Genomic DNA, 8,414 nt, shown 5'->3' with positions numbered 1-8,414 from the left:
CAAGAGTTTTAAGCAGCCCAGGATCCGTTGCTAGCTGTCAAGCTGTTTCATGGCAGCACCTTTACCCACGCACCTATCTCTGTAGTTCAGGAGTTCAGGCTTCCAGCTGTGTCTGCAAAATACCTCAGGCTTCAGTCTGTGGGAGAAAAGGGCCATCTGCCTCCCCAGCCCCAGAGATGGGGCTCTGAGCCCGAAGGCAGGATCTAGGTGTATAATAGGACAATTTAAAGAGCCTGTTGCTGTCCTTAGTTCCCTGTGTCCTTGCAGGATCCTCTGCACCTGGGCTGTGTGTGCCCTGGGGGCTGGCGGGGCAGCAGCCCAGCTGGGTGAGCTGCTCTGTCCTCAGGAAACACACACACCACACACACCCCGTGCTCCCCTCAGACTGTGCTTGCCTTGCTGGTAATAGGCAATGTGTTTTTAAAAGTGCTAAGTGTAATTTTGCCACCCACCTCTTCTGACAAAAGCCCTGCTGCTCTGCTCATATAATACGTGGTGTTGTGGGGCTTCAGGGAATAGCCTGGGGTACAGTTGTGCCCACAGCAAATGTGGGACTGGAGAGAGCGGTGAAACAAGAGGACTGAAGGGTCCCAGGTCATGCAAAGTGGTGAAAATCCATTGTAAAGGTTAGCAACAGGAGCTGCAGCTGAGAAATCTCTTAAAGGTGAGCCAAAGAGGCCATTGCATAGCAATAAATTGCCTCCCATCAAAGTAATGGACACCTGTGGCTCAGACTGATTTCCTGCCTGTTACACAGACCTGGTGCTTAACCTACTGGTGTATTTTCATCTCTAGATCTCAGTATTTTCTCTCTGCTTGGTCTGGAGGTCGAGCACTGTTGCTTGCTGCACAGCTTGTGCAAGGCTAGATTCAGCAGGTTTATTCAGCCGAGGCCTGCGTGTGTTTCTGGGCTGTAATTACAACCAGGAGGAGTTTCCTAGAGCTGTCAGCAGGCTTGCAGGGTAGCTGTCACTTCTTCCAGCTGCCATGAGGAGGGGTGAGTGGGCCCTGCTCCCCTTGTCACTCTTCCAGGGAATACTTTCCTTCACAGGAGTCAAGGGGAAAGTCCATATGTAGGTGTCCTGTCCCCCCAGGTGACTCCTTCCTGGGACCAAGGTTGCCCACAGCCCTGTACTGGAGGAAATGTTGGTTTTGAACATAACTGTGTCTGGGTCTTGTGTCTTTCAAATCTCACGAGTAAGTATAAACCTGCAGGAGATCACCTGAGGTGCCGCAAGCAGCGAGCTCGGTGGCCCAGGCCACCTTTCATCTTGCTCGACGTCAGCTGGAGAAAGATCCAGGCGTGCTTGGGTTAAGGCAGTTCTCTAGTTGCGGGAGGGAGAGAGAGAGGGTCATCTGCAGAGGCTGACTCATCTCTTCCCCTCTTGCTGGCACGAACAGAACGGCCCTTGGGAGATGCTGCTGCTTCTCTGCTGCCCGTACAAGGAGGGTGGATGGGCACCCAGCTTTGAACTGGCCGACGGGAGGAGGAGGGCAGGGACCCTCCTGCCACCAGCTTTGATCTCTGCGTCCTTATTCCCAGGCTCTTACATGTGGTAGGCAGTGGGGGGCCTCTCCAAAACTCATCTCCCACCTCTTCCTGTGCGGCCGCCGGCAGCGGCGGTGAGTCACGGCACGGCACGGGCTGGCACGAGGACTCGCCGCTGCCTTTGCTCCCGGGCTGTTCGCCGTCCGCCACAGAAGCAGCGCTGCCAGCTGAAGCCGTTTTCCTGGAAACCTCTTGGTCCCTCTGTTCCGTAAGGCGTGTGAGTGCTGGGGCTAAGAAACGGCACGTCTTGGATTGAAGAGGATGTAGGGAGAACTTGCTGTCCTTCCCGCTTACAGAGAAATGCTTGAAAATAACAAGAGACCTCAAGTCTCAGAAACTGGGAGGAAGAGCCTAGGGTTGCTTTGAAAGAAAAAGCAAATGTCTTAACGTGATCTGTAAAACCAGTCCCCACCAAAAAAGCCCTTGGGGAATGTAATTCTAATCCAAGTGAGACACTATATGAAATGAGGGTGGCTTCACAGTGGTTCTGGGGGAGAAAAATTCAGGAAGGGATAATTCAACCAATATTAGGAAGTCCTGGGTTTTGCTTTGAAAATTTTACAATGTGAAATTAGAGCTAAATGTTCAGGTTTTATTGAAATGATGCATTCAGACTGAAGCAAAAGGGGATTATTTTTGACATTTTCTTCAGGGGAATTTAAAGAAAAAGCTTTTTGCTGTTCCAAGTGGAAGCAGAATTCCCCAGTTCTTCTCCGGAGTTAAGTTGCAAGTCTCCATTTGGCTTCACACGTTGGGGGGTGGCTGCTTGTGTTCCTCTTTCTGGCTGCTAAACGTGGTTTGCCACACTTAAATAGTTTAAAAGCAGAAATTTCTGAACAAAGCAGGCTTTTTTCCCCCTCCTAAGCACTGATTCATAGTGGAAATTAATCTGTTAGGACAAAACATCTTGTTGGACAGCACGTCAGACCAGGGTGGAATTTGGAGATGCTGTGCCCAGAGCCTCTCGAGCTTAGACACCCGCGGGGGTTAGATGAGAACCAGGCCTGAGTTCCCGCCATCCAGCGCCTCTAAAGCAAAACTGCGGCGTTTGTCCCTGTAATTTCCCCTCGATGCTGTTTGACTCTGTAAATAAGGACTGGCTGCCCGGGGGGAGGCTCGAGAGCCAGCACAGGGGGCATCTGTCTGCTCTGAGTCAGCCCCGAATTCCAGCGTGTGCTCCCTGCCCACTGGCCACAAAGCCACCGGCTGTTCTGGTTTCTCTCTGGTGCTTTCGAAGAATGCTGGTGGGGCTCTGCTTCGCTCCGGCAGGAGGACAGCAGGCTTCGCAATGCTGACATTTTTCCACAATAAGGAAGCGTTGTTTTCTCGCCAGCCGGGCTGCCAGCGGTTGGCTCAGGAAGGGTTATCGGGAGCTGCCTTTTGCTTCTCTGCCAGCTCTGCGTTGGCCCTCGCATCCTCCCCTGTTGAGCACGAACCCCTGGGCACAGCAGAGGGGATGCCCGGCTGTGCTGTCCCCCCAGGGCTCCCCTCGCTCCCCCTTCCCCATCCTGAGGTGTCCAGCCAAGCCCTGACAAAGCGTGCACGAGGGATCTGCGAACCGCTGGCCTGGCTGCGTGTCAGCCCAGCCCTGACCTCATCCTGTGCCCTTTTAAGAGCAATGGACCGTGGCACCTTAATTCCTTTGCGGCTGCGTGGGGTTTTTTTTCCTCCTTCTCAGACACAGCTTCTTTTAAGAGTTGATTTGGAGCAAGGTTTCAATCACTTAAAAGGCTAATGCTGTTCTAAACCCTCCAACAGGTGGGCTGCTCGGATGCAAAGTCTGCAGCTTAGAGGTGCTGGGATTTGGGTTTCACATCCTGACAATAAGATCATCATCATCATGATTGAAGGGCAAAGGGCCTATGCTGGTCATCCTACAGGATAGCTTTCTGCAGCATATCTCCAGAGCTCTGTCTGGACAAGTTTTAAATTACCTACATGATGGGGTTCCTTTTCCTTCCCTTGGCAAGTTGTTCTGTGTTCTAAAATAAGCTTCACAAGCAAAGCCATTTCTTGCAGCGCGCAGGCTTCCCGTTGCGAGGATCCATTATTTGTGCAGCCTAATGAAGTGTGATAGATGTGGTGAGCGTCAGCGTCCTTTCTTCCCAACGGCCAGCTTCTGCGGAAAAACAAAAGTGCGTGAAACTCTCTTTTTGGGACCCAAGGGCCCGCAAAGGGGTTTAGCAACTTGGTTGCGATCTTTGGATCTGTTTAACGTTCACGCACTCTGCCATGTCATGAGCTGCAGGCACTGATCCAGCTGAAGGGGCAAAGCAGCTTGAAAAGTTCTTGGGACATGTTGCTCGGGCCTCCGGGGTGGAAGGGAAATGCTGTTAATATGCCTCTTTGGTGTGCTTTTTTTCCCTGTCAGCTTTGCGAAGGTGTCTTTGAACTCTTTATGTGCAGCCAGATTTATTTTCTCAGCATGATCTTGCCACGTTTTGGCTGCGTGTCGAAATACACTTTAGAAATCAGCAACAAACAGAATGGAACACCAGGAAACTGCGTTGGTTTGATTTCTCTTGCACTAGAGGTTTTCTTGTCTCCTGTGACCATAAAAACCAGGCACTTCATTAAGGAGAGAAAGGGAATGCTTTGCCACCGGCCCAGGCTGATGCAAAGCCCATAAGGGAGAAGTCAGAGCGCAGCCAGCATGCCTGGGCGTGAGCAAGCCCTGGGCCAGGTGCCTTTCAGCTATTTTCTCTCTCCCTATTTATAGAATGCGGGAGAAGCGATTGGGACCCGTGTCCCTGCGCCTGCCATGTCCCTGCCTGGCCGCTCTGGCAGCGTTTGCGTGGCTGAAGTAAAGTCAGGGTTTGATTTCGGAAGGAACGGAGCGAATCTGCAAAGCCGCAGAGAAAGGAGAGGGCCCTGAAGTCTGAGAGCACTTTTTAATTACATGCTGGCTTCGCTATAGCAACCAAAAATATGTTTATTGACAGGGCGGCGTGGCTTCAGTTATATTCTTGGAGAGCGTTCCCTGACGGCCCCATCCAACATTAACTCTCAAGAGGCACGCTAGCAGTGTTGTCTCAATAGGAACAATGTTTGTATAGTCATTAACAAGTGACAATTAAATGTGGTATGTGAGTTGGAAGCGTGGGCTTTGAGACCTTGAAGTGGATGCTCAAGATAAGCTAAACATTGGGGAACCAAAGCTTTGAAATACTTTGGTCATTTTTGAAAACAGGGCACAGGGTCCAAAGTCAGCTTGAAATTGAGTTGGTTTCTGTGTGGATCTTCTATCATCTTGCACCTTTGGGTCATCTGATGGAGAGAAAAAGGACTGGCTTTTATTTTATCTTCCTTTTCTAAATAAAAATAAACACATCACTTCTCTTTTCTTTCAGTAGCAGCAAAGTTCAGGTTTTTTTGGGAGGACACAAAATAGCTAAGGATCCAGCGGGGATTTTGTTTGGACTGCGGTATGGGACTCCCAGGATTGGAGGCTGCAGCCTGAGGTGATCTGGTTCTTTGTCAGCTTTAGGACAACTTTATATTTCTGCTGGATTTTTGTTTGCAGGGACATGATTCATGGGTGCCTTTGGCCTCTTTCCCAGTGCAGACTCCACATCTTTAAAAAACGGCAAGTATGGAATAGCCTGACCACAAATATTTCAACAGAAAACAATATCTGCTCCGCCTACCTTAATCTGGCTCTGCCGCAGGTGCTTTGTTACGCTGGAGGTGGCTTATTCAGCGATTGCGGATGATAAAGTCGTGTTTCCATTGTCGTCCAGCTGAAAGGTCGCTGGCGAGCATGGGACCGCGCAGGCAGCAGCGCTGAGTGCACACCCGGGAGGCCACGTGGCTCCCCACCATGCCAAGGGCATCTGGGCATCAAGTGAGGAGGAGTTTCTCCGGGTAGTCCCCAGATGTGCTGTCAGGGACATAAACCCACCAGCTCTGGGGCCCGAGCCAACTTTTTCTGAAGAAGTCAAGTATTTCTCTGTGTCATCTCTGAAGCAGTTGGTGTTGGATCAGAGGGTCACAGCAGCCCGACCAGCCTGGTCATGGGAGGTGGCTGTGAGGGGGTATTTTCTCTCTGAGCTCTCAGCTCCCACCTCGGCAGGAGGGGCTGCAGCACTACGGGGTTACCTGGTGCTCCCCGCGGCCAGCGCCTCGCGGGGCTGAAGGTGAGCGTGATGCTGTCAAGTGCAGCACTTTTAGCTTTGTTGTCTTAAGGATGAAAAAGAAACAATTTTACACAAGTTCTTGTCTAGGTCAGTCTACTTTCTGTTTCTGAGAGAAGTGAAATAACACAGTGTTTTGGAGGGAGAGGAGGAAGCTGGGTGCAAGCTGGCCAGAGATGTTTCTCCTGTAAAGCTCCACTGTGGCCTAAGCACTTCATTGCTCTGTTCTTGGCTGGATTTAAACACTTGCCACCGAAGAGTTCTGGGGGGACTCAGCTGAACGCTTGTATTCTGTCCTGAAGGCAAAAGGAGTATAGGAGATCATCTTAATGGAAACGCTGCCCCCCCACACCACCCCTGCTGCAGGAACAGTGCTAGGTGTTCCAGTAACACTTGTACAGGGCAGAACTGGTGTGGTCAGAGCTGCCCTCGGGTGTCTGGGTCGGCCCTTGTGCTCTCCAGCACGAGCCATTTGGGCTCTGGAGGAGGAGGTCAGCGGGGGTCGGAGGACAAGAGATTGGTTGTTGCCCAGGGCGCTGGATCCTGAGCCTGATGCCCTTTGCATAAGGTCACCCCAGAGCTGAAAGACGCCTTCTCCATGCTGAGAGCATCTGCCTTCTGAGCCTGAAAGGAGCTTCAGGCCACCTCTGCAGATCCTTCTCAGCCTATATAATGTCTTCAAAATGCTTAACTGTGCCTCGGCTGATCAAAAGTAACTGAAGAGGGGGCCTGGCTGGGCAAAGGAGGACACAAACTTCCAAAACCAGTCTAAAAGGCCTTATCAGAATCCCAAAGTCCATCCTGGGGCCTCATCGCTTGCTGGACATTCAATTTTTAAATCCATCCTTCCTGTGCACTTGTTCCTGCATCCCTGCAAATCCCTTTTAATGCAGTCAAAATCCCAAATTAAAAATCCCTTTTTCTGCGATCAAGATTAAGGGCAATGGAGGTGGAGGGGTTTAGACTGCCGGGCTCCTGGCATGGGTCTGCGGTGCCAGTTGATCTCCCACGAGGTGAGGGCAGCACCCTCTTGCCACGAGGGACCCTGGCACCAGAGGAATCCAAACAGCCCTTGGGAGCAGAGAAAGAGTTATTCTGGATTCCTCCAACCAGGACCTGCCTGCCGGTTCCTGCCTTCCAAGGTGCAGGGGTTGATTTTTTCATGACGTTTGATCACTTTTTGTCACAAAACTTGCAAGCAAACAGTTTTCTCTGTGGCTTCTCCCTCGCTGTCAGATTTGGCTGAAATTGGGCAATGTATTTGAAAATAGTAGTGACGAGGGACAGGCAAGACAGAGGACTTGATTGCAGACATCTCATTTCCTTAGGAAATCAGGCTAAAAATAGGAAAGGAACATAAAGGAAGCTGCTTTTTCTTGACACCCCCCTCCCTTCCCCAGCTGGGAATCGGGTTTTGTCCTGAAATATGAGGGTTTTTGCTCTTGCTGTTGTCTTCTGGGCTCCAGATGTAGTCAAGCCTTGAACGTGTCTCTTGTCAGCTCTGGAGGAGCTGTGCGGGAACAGGGTCATCGCGAGTGGCTGATGCCTGGGAAGCACTGGCCGCTTGCACTGGCACAGCGAATTTCTGGGTGAGGTCTGCTGGCTCTCCAGGAGCGCCCCCCCCAAGGACAGTCCCTGTTTTATCCAGGGCCCCTCTCCGGCCAGAGTGTTGCCCCGGCAGCACTCACAGCAACGGCTCTCCCGTCGATAACCCTTCTCGCCACCGAGGCACTGGCTGTTTGCTTGCGACGCGCGACATGCTCTATAAATATCAGGTGGGTTTCGTGTTGCCTCGAGTGCCATACGAGGTGGCACAGATGGTCTGTGCTCTGATGTGAGCAAAGTCACCCGAGATGGTCACACAAAGAGGTCCCTGAGCCAGAGAAATGACTGAAGCCCTCAGAAAAGAGACGGAAGCCCTCGCGCGGGCCTTTGCCTGCTCCGCACCCTTGCTCAGGTCTCTTCTGCTGGCGTTTGCAGCACGGGGCTCAGCTGTGATCTGTGTGTTGGGGAGCAGTCCAGGTGCTGCGGGTTGTTCCCTTCTTCCCAGTACTCCGTGCCCCCACGCCGTGCGTCCGTGTGCGCTCTGGCTGCTGCTCGGAGCAGTTACCTGTTACCTGTGCCTGTACAAACACCTGCACACGTCACCTCTCGCTTCCAGGTGCGCTCCAACGCTGTTACCCAACAGCCTCCAAAGCTGCTGCACCACAGCACGGGGGGAGTTTGGGTCAGGCCTGGTGGGAAGTCTTAGCTCTTTGGTATCGATGGGGATTTAGCTGTGGATTTGTGCAGAGCCGGGGTTCGCTCCCCACCTTGCCCGGGGTCGGGGCAATTGCTGGGTGCTGCGTGAGCCGTGTTTGGGGAGCACCCACTGCACCCTAGAGATGGGACGGGGGAAAGACGGGAGCTAAGCTCACTCGTCTTGCCTTTATTAACTTGCACACAAGTGGCTGAAGACAAAATCGTGATTTCATGCAGGGATGTGGGGGGAGGCAGCACCGCGGCCGTGTTTCCCCGTCTGAGGAGGTGCTGCCTGCTCCTCCGCTCTCCCCTCACGTTGCCCCCCTTGAGGCGAGCAGCTCTCCAGGCCGGCAGCGCCTTTCCTTTGGCGAAGGCTCTGAGCGAGAGTCACCCGGAGCCGCTTCCGTGCGGGGAAACTTGAGGCACAGTGCCCGGAGCGCCCTTCCCTCAGCTCCCCCGGGGCGAGAGTGTGGGGTGGGCACCACCTCCGC

The sequence above is a fragment of the Athene noctua genome, chromosome 14 (genome assembly GCF_965140245.1).
Source record: "Athene noctua chromosome 14, bAthNoc1.hap1.1, whole genome shotgun sequence".
Lineage (NCBI taxonomy): Eukaryota > Metazoa > Chordata > Aves > Strigiformes > Strigidae > Athene > Athene noctua.
The sequence above is the reverse complement of the archived record's forward strand: the minus strand, read 5'-3'. Positions refer to the sequence as shown.